At 34.6% G+C, this 15,182-nt stretch overlaps 1 non-coding gene across 1 annotated transcript; it reads right to left on the bottom strand.

Annotated features, from left to right (window-relative positions):
• Window positions 1–14,742: 14,742 nt before the first annotated feature.
• On the bottom strand, window positions 14,743–14,848 carry LOC131147007 (small nucleolar RNA R71). The gene has a single exon (XR_009134541.1). It is a non-coding gene; the product is annotated as a small nucleolar RNA R71 (small nucleolar RNA).
• Window positions 14,849–15,182: the final 334 nt, after the last annotated feature.

Here is a 15,182-nt window from a genome sequence, read left to right as displayed (position 1 = left end):
GATAACACTCAAATGCCACACACCGATATAACCTGTGTTCTTCCTTACTGAGAGGTGTCTCACCCCTACTGTACGTACATTTTTACAGGTCCTTCAAGTAATCGGAACTAGTGTCCTAGCGTAGGGAGCGTAGTGGCCGGTGTACTACGTTAGCGCTTGGGTAAGTACTAGGACTGTAGTTTTGTTGGGTTGCCATTTTGGGTTGTATTTGGGCACCCGTTGTACATTTTGATAGAGTTGTGTTTGGCTCATGCATAGATTATGGTATGGTACTGCATATGTTGTTATAGAAATACTTTTTCCATTGCTTACATTATTGTAATTGGATGTGTTTAGGGTGCCTGGGAACCCCACGGGGTCGGACCCTCATCCTTTGTACTGTATCTGTGATGATTTGTATGATACAAGGACAGGTTAGGTTACATTATCACCTTCGGGTCCCATTTCAGGGCTCGGGGCGTGACATTCTCTCCTTTAAGCCTCTTGGTAGCTCCCAGGTGCTTAATGATTCCTTCTCCCTCTTCCCAGTGCATAGGTCATCAATCCTCGGCAGATTTGAGTGGCTAAGGTTTCGATTTTTCCGTTCATTTTAGGTTATTTTTTGAAAAACAGGTAAGGGGAATAAGTTATAACATCTTTTAATAATTTTGAACTAGTTAAATTCAAGTATGTAAATTTATATATATATATATATATATATATAAGTATGATTTTCTGAACAGTTTATGCATTTGAAAAATGATGGTTTTGAATATAATTTATAATTGGGGAAAAACTGTGTGGCATGAGAATAACCTTTCATAATTAACGGTTTGTAAATATTGTTTGTGAATATCGTTTGCTTGTGAATATTGTCTGGTTGGAAATACTGCTTGGCTGTGAACACTGTTTGGTGGTGAATACTGTTTGGTTGTAAATTTTGTTTGGTTGTAAATACTGCTTGTTTGGGTGAATACTGTCTATTAGGAACCTAAATGTACAGTGAAATACGTAGCTGCCCTACGTGGACTACATACAGTAAAGTACGCAGTAGCCCTATGTGGGCCACGTATTAAGAGGTACGCAGTTGCCCTGAGTGGGCCACATATTGAGAGTTACGCAGTAGCCCTATGTGGGCCATGTATTGGATAGTAGTAGCCATATGTGGGTCACGTACTGGGTTGTATGCAATTGCCCTATGTGGGCCACGTAATGGGTTATACGCATTAGCCCTATGTGGGCCACGTACTAAGAGGTATGTAGTTGCCCTATGTGGGTCATGTACTAAGATCAATGGAATGTACTAAATCTTTTGTGGATGTGAATGGAATGTATTGTATCTAGTAGGGATGTGTTGTGATGTATGTGTTACCCGAAGAATAATGGTATTTAAATAATTAAGAGGGATAGGAATGGAAAAAGAACAGAAGGAGATGGCAACGTTCGTCGACGACATTGCACTTTGGGGGTAATAACCGAAAATTTTTCCTTGGTCCTCATCAACGAATACAGGGGATTCGTCGATGAGGGTATAGTAGGACCCTGTCGATAAGGCCGAGCTTCGTCGACGAGAAAATACTAAGAGGATGTTTGGGCGACTCTAAATTTCGTTAACGAAGGGCAAGGTTTGTCAACGAATTGTCTCTTGACCTCGTTGACAAGGTGACGTGGTTCGTCGACGAAGGCCGCAGTATAAATAGCCTAAACTTGGTTTATACGCATAATTTTCGGCATAAATCTCTCCTCTCTCTCCTAGACGGTTCTTCCTCCATCTCTCTTCGATTTCGGCCTTGTTAGTCGCCGGATCGACGATCTAAGGCCACCATGACGCTCCTGACAGATTTCTCTTCAAGTCTGCTGGGGCAGATCGTCGGTGGGATTGAGTTGAATTTCTCCCTAGAATCAGGATAAGGTCTTTTATTCAGTTTTTGGCCTTCTGACAGTTGTAGGAAATGATGTAGGCCAAGAAATATTCATATTTTGTTATGGCAAATGTGGTTTTCAAGGTGGGGAATAGGAAGCCCTGCGGGTGTAGGACCAGTATATGATAGGGGCTTTTCGACAGTTAGGTAAGGAAAACATGCTATGCTAGGAAAACCTAGTATGATTTCAGTATAAAGTTTATGTTTTTACCAGATTATTTTTCAGAGCAAAAATTTATGCGATTTAGTATTAATGTTAAAATATTTTAAATTATTGTGTGGCATGAGGGCATGATTGCAGTATAAAAACATGTTTTTACAGTATTTTCAGGAATATGTTTTACAGAATATACAGACAGTGAAATGCGTTTACAGTATCTTTTAAAATACCATGATTTTATAATTTTACAGTACCATGACATACACATTTACAGTTTATCTCAGAAAAATACAGTTGATATAGTTACAGATTATTATAGCGTCATGGTTTACACAGTTATTACAGAATCATGGTAAAACAGTTAGTTGTATATAGAAACATATTTTATAATATTAGACCCTGATGGAGCAGACAGCAGAACACAGTACTGTAACTACAAATATACATATATTTAGTTCAGAGTGCAACCACTTAACTCAGATAGTAAGTGGTATAAGGTTGATCGTGCCTAGTTGTGGACAGCTTCCCCATCAGATATGGGTTGAGGAGGACCGATCTGACTGAGGAGTAAAGTGGTTTACCCTGGTAGGCCAACCAGGATAGATCCAGCCTTCGGGTCGCACAACCCTGTCATAAGGGGTTAAATCATGACATACAGCCATCCAGAGAAATATTCTCAGATATTATAGTATTATCAGACTTTCCGAAATAGTAGCATTATTATGAAAAGTAACTTCATACAGTTTGACATGTTAAATTATGTAGTTAAAGGTTTTATAATATGTTATGTAGTATCAGCATTTTCAAATTTAGTTATTTGTACTACTCTTCACTTAGATTAATTTTTATAGATCCATATCTCAATAGCCACACACTAGTGATTGCATGTTTCGTCTTACTGAACTTTGGCTCATCCCAATGTTGAACTATTTTTTTTAGGTGAACCAGTTGGGCGAGCGGAGCAAGCTCGCAGATAGAGGAGCTGTTAGTTTGCCCTTTAAGGGTGAGTGTTTTTGGGGTACAATTTTGTTAGCCCTAGTATTAGTAAGAGTAGTTCTTGAGAGAACAGTGAAATATGTAATATTTGTATTGTATATTTTCTAGATTGTGTTTATATGGATTTCGCTTCCCGCTATCTAGGTTGATGGTTTGGTTTAGTTTAGTAGGTATCAAAGCATTATGAATTTTATAGTATGTATATAAAAAAAAACCAATTAAAGACAAGTCGTTACAGTATATGTATACGTGGATTTTTGTGGTATGATTAATATTGGGTGTGTGAAGTATACGTGCGGTATCTTGTGTGGATGGGTATGTGTAGCTTGTATTGTATCCTGTGTAGATGAACTATGATGCATATGTTTGCAGACTTTGTGGGATGATTGATGTGGATGTGTGTAAATACTAGTATGTGAACTTAAATGTATAAATATTTATGGCAAAGTAAAACTCTCTGTCTGAGGGCTTACCGAGTAAGGTGAGTGCCCTGATCTGTATCAGTTGTAGCCATACCCAGATTAAAGGGTATGGTTACAAACGGTATCAAAGCAGAAGGAAGGTACAGGTATGGGAATGTAATCTTCCCTATCCTTGGGAAACTTCGCTGGTAAATATTTATGTATGTGTGCATGGATATGCATGTGTATTCTCTATTATGGTGGATTAAGAAACGACTATATTTTATATATATCTAAACTCATCTGCCACACACTATTATAGTTTATTCTTTCCTTACTGAAAGATGTCTCACTCGAATGATTTATTAAACTTTTTAGGTCCTTCAGGTGATTGAGCTTAGAAAGCTTCGGGGCAGGGTTGAGAACTTTGGAAATTTTGGGTGGTTGTAAGAACATGCATATGTACAATTTATGTTTAAATGTTAGTTATGTAATATGAGGTGTATGGATAGATGGATATACATTTTGGGTTGAATAGTATAGAACTCTGGTATTTTATTGTAGGTTGTTTACTATGTTCCGTTGCGTGAATGGTATCCGAGGTTGTGAATGGTCTCATCACACCCTAGGCTCCACCTGGCGGGTTCGGGGCATGACAGTATGTATTTGAGTTTTAATGTGTACATATCTACTTGTATTTCATAAGCATATTTTATGTACAAAAAATGGTTTTTATTGTACTGGTTGGGTTTAGCCCATTAATTGAACTGGAGAGTCTCAGCCCGGTAAGTGAGATCGGTTCGGCTCAACGCAGAAAATTGAACTGGGTGTCTCCGCTCCGTAAAGGAGACCAGTTGGGTTCAACCTGACAATTGAGTTAGGGTTTACCTCGCCCCATAAAGAGAGGTTTGTAATGACTTCTACTCTGCCCGTTTAAGTGAGCAGAGTTAGTGTATCCTTGGGGGGTATGCCGAAGGCGAAAACGTAGCCTAATTTGACCGAACCTCGATAACAAATATTATGTGTCTCTCTCTCATTTATCTCATATATTTTATGCACTTTAATTTTCATATGTGTATGCCTATTCATTTACAGTTATAACTATTTGCATGCTTACATTTAAATTAAATGAGATATGCAGCACTCGTGTATGTTTACATTAATTGGAAAATCATTTTTCATACATACTTTAAATTAAAATGGGATATGATGTGATGCACGTATGCAAATATTTAATTTATAGTGAATGTCATATTTGCTTTAAATATTTGCTTACTTGATTGATTGGGGGAATTAAGAATGCTTAGACAGACCCTAAACTGCGTAATACTGTTGTCATCTGATTTAACTTAAGAAAAAAAAATTTATATCCAATTCACCTCCCCTCTTAGGAATACACTAATTCCAACATTTTGATTTTAATTTAGAAGTGTATAAAATAAATAATTTAATTCAAAAAAATTATTTTTGGATATTAAAATTTCTAACAATAGGTTATCAAAATAACTATAAAATCATAAAATATGGTTTTTAGTTTTTAACAAATAGCTAAAAATCGGTAATAGAAAAATAGAAAATTGACAATATAAACAAATACGTTTTTAAAATCTTTTTCCTTATTATGGACAAACAAAAACGGAAAATAGAAAACAAGATACTAAACAAGCCCTTAGTGTACGTAGAGTGTATAATAATAGGGTGCATTGTCATCATTTATTTGATTGGTCTTCGTATCTTCTTCTTTTTTCTTTTTTCTTTTTTTGTGAATTTACCATATAGATTATGGTCAACATATCTTTGATGGTGATGTCTTCAACATATTCTTTTAACATACAAGAAATAATTTTTTTGAACTTCAAGACTTAAAAAAGGACAGAAAACAATAACAAAAAAAAAAGCAAGCAAGCAAACAAACAAAGGGGAATACTACGAATAGTTGCTTCATAAAATTTCCCTATACATGTTTTTATAATTGGAATATTTAGCATTGTTTTTTAATCTGAATTCAAAAATTGACTATTTCATTAACCCATAATCATAATTACAAAAAAATAAATAAAAATAAAAAATATATGTAATATTGATAATACAAAATCACCTCCCTTTATGTTTTAAAAAATGATCAAGTCACTCTATCATAAATACACAATGTAAGAAAAGTCAACATATTCTACGAAAAAGATCATGTGACGAACCACTTTGAAAAATGTGTTCATACGAAGATATAATGTCAAAATTTTTTTCTAAATTAATATTATTTTATTATAAATTATTTAAAAACCATCCAAACTACTTTTTTTTCCTGAATTGACGTGTCACCAAATTTTACTGGACCGTCTAGTGAATTTTAACTAAATCTCGTTGAATGGTCCAATGATTTTTAATAAAATCTCATTTGATGGTCCAAAGAGTTTTGTATGGTTGCGTACGTGGATGATTGATGACATGGCAAGCAAAACTCACCATTTAGTCAAGCGAGTTTTGCTAGAATTAATCTTGTTGGCTGAACTAGCGAGTTTTGGCTAACTTATGTTTGTCCTCCGCCTTCCTCATCTATAGATACACAAACAAGGTAGCAAAGCAACAGTGGCGAGTAGCAGTAGAGCAGTTGTGGTGAGTAGTTGCAGAGTAGTTGCGATAAGCAGTGACAGAGTAGGCGACCGTTGCAAGTCAAGTGTAGCTCAATCGCCTACAATTACGGGCAGTCAATAAACTTTGAGGAAGCTTGTTATTTAAGTAGTAGACAAAAGATATTTTTTCTCACTTTGTATTTCTTGGAAACCCTAATTTCTTGTTACGTTCACAAATCTTAGTTAAAATTGTTGTTAGTTGAAAGTGCAAATTGTTTTGTTGTGCTTTTAATTTGGTGATTTTGAAGCATATTTGCTAATTTGAAGTCATATCTATGGAACCTTAAATTTTTTAGGTTAAGAATTTGTTCAATTTCATGTTTATTTCAATGTTTAATTGATGAATTATTTTGTAAATTTCACTTTTTGTATTGAATTTCATATATTTTTCAATTTAAGCAATTTCACAAATTTTCAGTTCCAATTTGCATTTTACATCTTGAATGTTAGACATTTTTGAATTTATGAAATATAAAATGCTTGCAGTTGAAGATTGACATTTAAAAAAATGAAAAAAAAAAAAGAAAAAAAATTGCAAATTATAACACATCGAAATAAGAACGAATATATAAAATTATATTGTATGAATTTATCCATCCTTTTAAACATATTACCTTCTTTATATTTAGGTAAAATAATTTTTAAAACATATCTTCCTTTTCTCATATTTTCTAAAAATAAGATACTAAGTAAATAGTTTTAAACCTAAATTTTTAAAAATATCTCAACCATGAAGCATGCCTGTGAGTCATTTGATTAAAGCTCCTTTATTTTTAGTTGAGTATTTAAAATAAAAAATTTCATAGTTATATCCTTAAAAAATAATGTACTATAACATAATATTTTTAATATAAATTTAAATTTTCTTCATAGAATATTTAATTGTCATGCTATCATGATGATAAGCTTAAGTTTTCAAAATAATATTTCCATGCTCAAATCATAATAGTTTGTTATGCATGAAGAAAATTTCTAGTTACGAGTAAGGGTAGAGGATATTATGATTTTTCAATTTGTGAGAATGGTACAATTTTTTGAACCTTAGAAGGTAAGTAGCAATGACCAAAAATTCAAAGAAGTTTTTTTGCATTGTATTTCAAATATTTTATGTAATTATAAGTCAATATGAGTGGAGATGTATCAAAACAAAAACTTGCATCACGTTTAACACTCACAAAATATTAAGGAAACAAAAAGAAATTTTTAATGAAAGTGAAAAGGAAATAATATAAGTTGTAAATTAATGAATAAATTTTAAATTTAGACACATTTTTAATCATTTTTCTTTTTTTTATTCATATTTAAACAAATTCTTATTTTTAATAATGTTTTTAAATTCTCACCTTTTAGCAAATAACTAACATAGGGGTCTTTAAAGGCCCAATTTAGGGAGTTATACTATGATTATCATTTGTACTAATTTTATAGTCATGAGACTGGACAAAAGTTAGTTTGCAAGTTCATAGAATGGAAGCTTCCAACTTAATTTGACTATACTACCATATCTTAGTTAGATGACTACTGTATGGGCACCAAAACTCTCTAAGATATATAGTAATTGGGAGTCTCCCACTCCTCCTCGTTCATGGATGCTAGCTTACCCTTCAACGGTAAGTGTAATTTCTTCCCAAACAAATAATCTTCTATCTGCATCTTCCAAAAATCGAAATTGTTTCCATTGAACATTTCAATTTTTGAGCTCCTTTCATTTAACATCTCAATTCACTAATCTAGAGATGGAATTAGCTCAAATGGATAGTGCGGTTGGATTCGGAACGATTGAAAACCCTAGAAATGGTTCAAGTCGCTCGAAAAACGGACCCAAAACGACTCCGAAAAGCTCAGTCAAAGTTTGGTCAAACCTGATCAAATTTTGTCAAACTTGCTGATGTGGCACCTACTGTCGTGGCAGTGGTGGGCCCACTGATGAAGTGGCACACTCCTGCTGACATTGCCTAGCTGGCGTGGCAGCTGACGCAGCAGCGCTGACGTGGCCGGTTCTAAGCAGCTGGTCGGATCCGGTTCGGGGATCGGATCTCGGGTTCACCCGAGTCTGAGTCACCTGCAGGGTCGGGTTTGGGAGTGAACTGGGTCAGGTCGAGACGGATGGGGCGAAGAAGACGCGTGCAATGCATGTAGTGCATGAGCGATCTGTTTACCAGCACGTGGCTGGCGGGTGGAGAGGCGTCTTGCTTCGACAAGGCGCGTGGGGGCGCCTGAGGCTTCTACAGAAATCCGTTTGAGCTCCGACTTGCACCCTTCTCTTCGTCTAGGCGAGGTGAATGCGATAGTGGCCACAAAACGCAGTTTTGATCAACTGGGTAGAGCTCTGATTTCGGGATCACTCTCGATCTGGCTTTTCTGCTCCAACCGGACTCTGATACCACTTGTTAGGATTGAAAGAGCCCATGGGTAGGCTTGATACATATGGTTGAACACCAACTTAACCCAAAAGTTTCAGCCTATTGGGTTTTGGGTCCATCCATGTATATAAGCAGTCATCATCTACTTTAATTTTCCAATGTGGGACAAACTCACAAGTAGAATTCTCAACAGGTAACTGAAGTTCTTATGTAAAAAAAAAAAAAAAAAAAAAACTCCACATTAAAATGAACTTACATGAAAATTAATCCAACAATAATAGGTTCCATTTAATATTATAAAGACATTGAAGTTTAAACAAGTTAATTAATTAAAGAGACAAGAGAACGAAAGAGAGAGTGAGGGAACTAAAACAAAAATTAAGCTAATAAAAAAAAACAGAGTTTTTCAATAATAAAATAACCTAAACACATTACTTAAACAAATATTTAAATCCAACATCAGCTTTAAATAAAAGCAGCAAAGTATACTCAACAATAAAATACTCAAAACAAATATTAAATTAACACAAGGAGAGAGAGAGAGAGAGAGAGAGAGAGAGAGAGAGAGAGATGAGAATCCTTGAATATTAAAGTAAATAATTTGAACAAAAATAAAACAAACTCATCATTAATTTAGCTACAATTAAACTTACTCAAACAATATTTTAAATATAAATAAACTTAACAGCAACTTTAAATACAAATACTCAACGCCAAAGTCAATTCAAACTAAATATTAAAATATGTATTGAAATGATAATAAAATAAAAAATAACTAAAGAAGCTAATTAATTAGAGAGAGAAAGAGAGAGAGAGTGTGTGTAATGAGAGGAGGGGATGGCAATGTGAGAAGCTGCTCTGCTGCAAATACATGGCCCACACTCTTGAAGGTACACGGCCCAGCTCATGCTTCCTTCTTTTACTCTTTAAATTAAGTGCATGGCCCGAGACCCCTTTTTATTTTCAGCACCACACACATCAAGCTCCCTGCTCGTCTCGCGCATGCACGGCCCATGCACGCGGCCTTCCTTGTTTTGGGCTTCAGCTCTTTCCAAGCTTCCTTTTCTTTGCCTTCACACAATTTTTTTTGATTCTCCTTTAAATGTCCAAGAAAGCCCTGTAATAATTAAATACTAAAATTCGTAAATTTACGGCAATGATAGAATAAAAATTCAAGTATCGTAAGTTGAGCTCAACATTGTAATATTGGACATAATTAAGTATTTAATTAAAATTATAACACTTAATTAATGCGTTTAAATACTAATTACGCACCTTTGACACGTAATCACACCTCTCAACTAACGTTTTGTTAGTCTCTAGTAAATAATGTGAATGCAATCAGACTAGGGGAGTAGCAACCATAATTCCAATATTCTTGAAAATCACATGCCATGAAATATGCTTAATGAGTTTAAAAACACAGGAAACAGATTAATTCGAGTTAAACATCAACTGAGAGATTTATACAGCATTTAGTAAATCAACCAAGGTAATGAGATGTAACAAAGGTAATATGTATGAGAATAAGGATAGAATTCCAAGATTGACTATCAATAGACATTAACGATTTGAATCATCACAATTAATGTTGTCGTTTTATTGAATGACACAAAAAAATTGAAATAATCAATCAAGTTATATTTGAAGGCTGAGGTCCAAAACCTTGGATGCCTCCTGTCATATATGTTCGGTTTAGCATGTCTATTCATACAACTTTTATGTAATCATGCTTGTATGGTTGTGTTGTTTGAGTTGCTTGCTTCAACAGGCTTAGATGCTATTGGAGAATTTCCTTAATGGTTTCTTTGATTTAGTTAGATGAAAAAATAAGTCACAATCAGTGTCGTTTGATTATGCAGAAAACTTAATATTTAAAGTCTGGGATTTAATTAAATAAAACTAATTTCCTCTCCCTAAGAAGGGAGAAAAGCAAATTTCAAGTGAACATCTTGTAGTCATGAAGAAAAAAATTTGTACATAGTAAGACTAACATATCCATTGTTAATTTTAATAAAAAAAATTACATATAAAACTCTTTTTATAGAGGTGTCGCTGCGTGCACAATGCCGAATGACGTTCCATAAAAAAGGATTAGAAGAAAGAAAGAAAGAAAAAAAAGTCGCCACCCTACTTTATGAAGAGAGAAATGGAGAAAAAAAAAACCCATGTTTTAATAAATAAAATGGTCTTGAACCAAAAAAATAAGTTCAGGAGTCATTTGTGCTTAAGGAATGTGATTAATAGCCAACACTCTTATCATCACTCGCTCAAAAGGACGATTACCACTAAATCATATTCATCTAAAATATTATGGAATGAATGTCTAGTTGCTAACTTGAGAAAGAATAAAGAAATTTAGAAAAGAGAAAAAATTACAAATATGTCCCTTGAGATCCAAATAGTAATATTTAATATAAATGAATTATCACATGATCCATTAGGGTGACCATTGATCATTATTGCATCCTCTATTAATATAAGGAGAAATAAAATAAAATAAAGTATTATTTTATACTCCCTTTATCTTTAAATCCGTTGACTAAGTACCTCGTTCCCCCTCAATATTCTAGTATGTCTTGCCTAAGAAGGGAGATAAAGTAACTCTAATCCAGGAAAAATCTTCTGCCTGTCCTATCGTTGACTGGTTTAAGATATTAGGAACACTTAATAATTTTATTAAAAATAATAATTACAATAAATAAATAGTTAAATTCCAAAAATATTGAGAGCACTAATAATAATAATAATAATAATAATAATAATAACATCAACAACAACGATACAATAACAATAACAATGAAAATAAGTAATATATTTTAAAGCTAAACTCCAATTTTAGGGTCCCTCTCCCTCAACTATCTAGTATATGGTGAAAAAGAGGTTATTTATTCCATTTAGATTTGCCCATCATAGGTCATGATCGGCCTAAATTAATGACTTACATTTAATAAATAATATGATAAAGATGAAAATATAAGAGTTTATGCAAAATAAAATAATAAGCTGCTAATTTTAAACCCATTATTATGAGACATTTCTCCCACAACAATCTAATATGTAGTGAGAAAGCATTCAATCATGCATAGAAAGAGAAATAAACGTCATATCCAAAACTTTCGGATTATTCCACTAAAACATAGATCATTTTAAACTTAGAGTTTGGATTAATAAGATTCATGATGTAATAGTGATAGTAGAATAATTAATAGAATATCATATTTAAAAAAAAAAACTTACCTCGACCTCATTATTGTGAGATATTCCCTCAACAATCGAGTATATGGAGAAAAAATTATTTGTTCATGTATAGGAAGAGAAATAAAGATCCTACCCTGGACTATTAAATTATTACATTATAAGAAAAAATTAAATAATGAAAGTTTCTTGAAATCCCATTCCTTATAGAATTAAAATGAATAATTACATATAGCAAAATTTCATATAAAAAAAAAAAAGAGCTCGAGTCACCACATTCTAACGGATTGATTGTTTGAATTTTTAATTTACTTTTATTAACATTTCCTTTATAAAATAATTTTTATTATGAACTTAGCCAACATAAATGTGGCTAAGTCTAATTATTATTATTATCTATTTTATTTAAAAGAGAATTAAAAATGTTTCTTTTTTATTAAAAAAAACATATATAAGATGGTGCGTTAGGTGTGTATGAAGTGCAACTTTATAGCACCTTTCATATGATATGCTTACAAAAATAAATTATAAATTAATTTTATTTAATGATGGCCAGTATGGAAAAGCTTCCCAAATAAGTAATCCATCCGTCCACTAATTCAAAAAGCCTTATGACTTTTCACCATCTCTCTCTCTCTCTCTCTCTCACACACACACACATACACATATACACTTGACACATTTCCTTTTTCATACTTGCCATGCCCAAGGAATTTGAGCAACAATAACCCATTGGTGAAGACGAGCGACGATGATTTGCATCGCATGAAGATTGATTGTGGCTCGGATGATGATGCGTGGACGAATTTGGTTTTGTTTCTTTTTTGATTCCTTGTTTATTTTTTTGTAGAAGAAAAATTAAAATAAGGATGGTAAAGAAATGAGATGCAGTTGGGATTTTGTGTTCTCTTACTCTGAATACTAAAATGCACGATGAAATTGTGATTTGTGTGTGAAAGTGTAACAATGAATTTATCATGGAAGAGAAAATCCATGAAAGTAAGGACTATTATGTGTGATGTGTCCCTAAAATGCACTATTTTAGGCCCTTATTTACCTTTGTTTTGGTATCATTTATCTTGTAATTACCCTTTCTTACCATAGTTCAGAGTTATGCAAGGTTTATTCATGTTTCAAGAAAATTAGGTTAGGTGCGACCAGCCAACACAGGGGGCGACCAGGTCACAAAAAGAAGACTCCAAGGTTTAGACTGAAAGTGAATTTCTGCAATGTTCGACCATTAGCTCAACCAAGTGACCCTGAGGGGCGACCAGGTCGAGATCTTGAGATTTACTGAAGTTGAAATCCTACAAGTCTCAACTATCGGCATGACCAGGAAGATCTACAGGCGTGACCAGGTCGAGAATGCTTGAAATTTGAATCATAGAATTCCTACAAGGCTCGACCATGGTGCGACCAGGGGAGGACATGGGTGCGACCTAGTCGACAGATGCGATCCCAGCAAACTGCTTTGTGAGATTTTCTACCAAAGTTTCCTATTTTGAATTCAAACCTTTGTAAACCCTTTTAGGTAAATAACCTACCTTTGTTTATGTGTCTAGGGTTCCCCCTCTTTGGTTAGTAATAGACCTAGAGAGTCTTTGGGTGCCACTTAGAGTAGATTTACTACTTTGATTCATTTCCTTGTACTGGTTCGTGCTTGGATACTTCGAAGGCGTGTGACAACCTTCGAGTTCCTTATACTGCCACGTAGATAGCTAGTCCTTTGATTGTAATCCTGATCTCTAGTGACAAGCCATTGAGTTGCAATTGAAGCCATTTTTAATACATGCTTTCTTTATCGCTTTCATTTAAATACCTGCACTTTAAATACCTTGTCTTAAATTTCCATGCAAGTTTACATCTTTGATTGTGATGAGACCCTAGGGTAAAGGATAACATAGCTAGGGATTTAGTCACTTATACGGACTAAGCTACAATTTATGTATGGAGTGTTCTCGTGGTCGCTAGATAGGGTATACCTTGGTTCCTGATCATGCCCTAGACGATTGGTGCACTTTCGCTACCCTATACCACTCAAATAATTCACTTAACCGTTTAACCTAGTACGAATAGCTAACCGGACATAGTTAGCACACACGACAGCCTAAGCTTGATTCATAATCTAAGACCTGCTTTCTAGGAGTATTGTTAATATAGTTTTACATGCTTTCGTAGTTGATAGAAAAACAATTTCAAAATCTCTCATTTTTCCCTTTTTCACAAATTGTAGTAAATTAGGTTAGAAGTGGTGAACAAATGCACTTGAGTCCTTGAGGATCGACACCCAACTTACTCATTGTTCTATTGAATTTGAGAATAGTTAGGTTCTAAATTTTATCTTTGATAGTTAAAGACTCAAGCCTTGGTGAGCCTACCAAATTTTGACGCCGTTGCTAGGGACGCTAATATGGTTGTAAGCCAATTTATAGTTTAGAGTACTACATACTTTGTTTTTCTTTGTTTTCTTTTGTTTTAATTTTTGTTTGATACTTTGAAGTCTTGATTGTGTGTTGCATGTTTATATAATGGGTTTGCACTCTTTGGGTCCTGAGTTAGTGCTTATAGACCCTAAGATTGAGAGATCTCGTAAGTCCATTAGGAAATCCACCTTTCGTCTTGAGTTAGCCAAGTCTTTTGATCCCAAAGTCATGGCTGAACATCAACCGGTTCCCTCTTTTCAAAACCCAGAACCCCAAGCTCCCTGCCAACCTGTGGTGGAAGAGCAACCTCTTCGGATTCTTAAAGACTACTTCACACCCAACACATACACATCGCTGTCTCGCATCCGGTTTTCGGAGGTTGAGGCGGCACAATTTGAAATTAAGACTTCCATCATCTCAATGCTTCCCAATTTCTTTGGGAATTCGATTGAAAATCCATACAAGCATCTAGACGAGTTTCTCAAAATCTATTCCATCATCCGTATACCTCACTTTGGTGATGATGCCCTTTATTTAAGGCTTTTCCCGTTCTCTTTAAAGGACAATGCCAAATATTGGTTGAATTCCTTAGAGCCAAACTTAGTGACCAATTAGGCCACCATGCAACATGAGTTCTTAAAAAAGTACTTCTCCATTGGGAAGACTAACCAGCTAAGGAAGGGAATCACTAGTTTCTCTCAATTGGATGGGGAACAATTTTTCAAGACATGGGAGCTCTTTAGGGACATCTAGCATAAATGCCCACATCACCAAATCCCTAAGTGGAAATTGGTTCAGACCTTTTATGAAGGATTAGCTAAGCGTGATAGTTCCATGGTTGATGCATCTTGTGGAGGTACTTTCCTTACCAAGCAAGAGAATAAGGCTTAGGCTCTCTTTGAGAACCTCACCGAGAATTCTTAGTAGCATGTTGTTGCTGCTCGTAGACCATCTCAACCTTCCTCTTCTCATCCTAAGGGAGTTTATGAGTTAGCCGCGGGCCATGACATTGCGCCCACTTTGCACACCATTGTGAAAAAGTTAGATCAGTTCTTGTCCTTCAAACAACAACCTCAGCCTGTGGCGTGTGCAAAGGTGTGTGCCATTTAT

Source organism: Malania oleifera, chromosome 13 (assembly GCF_029873635.1).
Source record: "Malania oleifera isolate guangnan ecotype guangnan chromosome 13, ASM2987363v1, whole genome shotgun sequence".
Classification (NCBI taxonomy): Eukaryota; Viridiplantae; Streptophyta; class Magnoliopsida; order Santalales; family Ximeniaceae; genus Malania; species Malania oleifera.
This window is presented reverse-complemented; position numbering and strand designations above follow the sequence as displayed.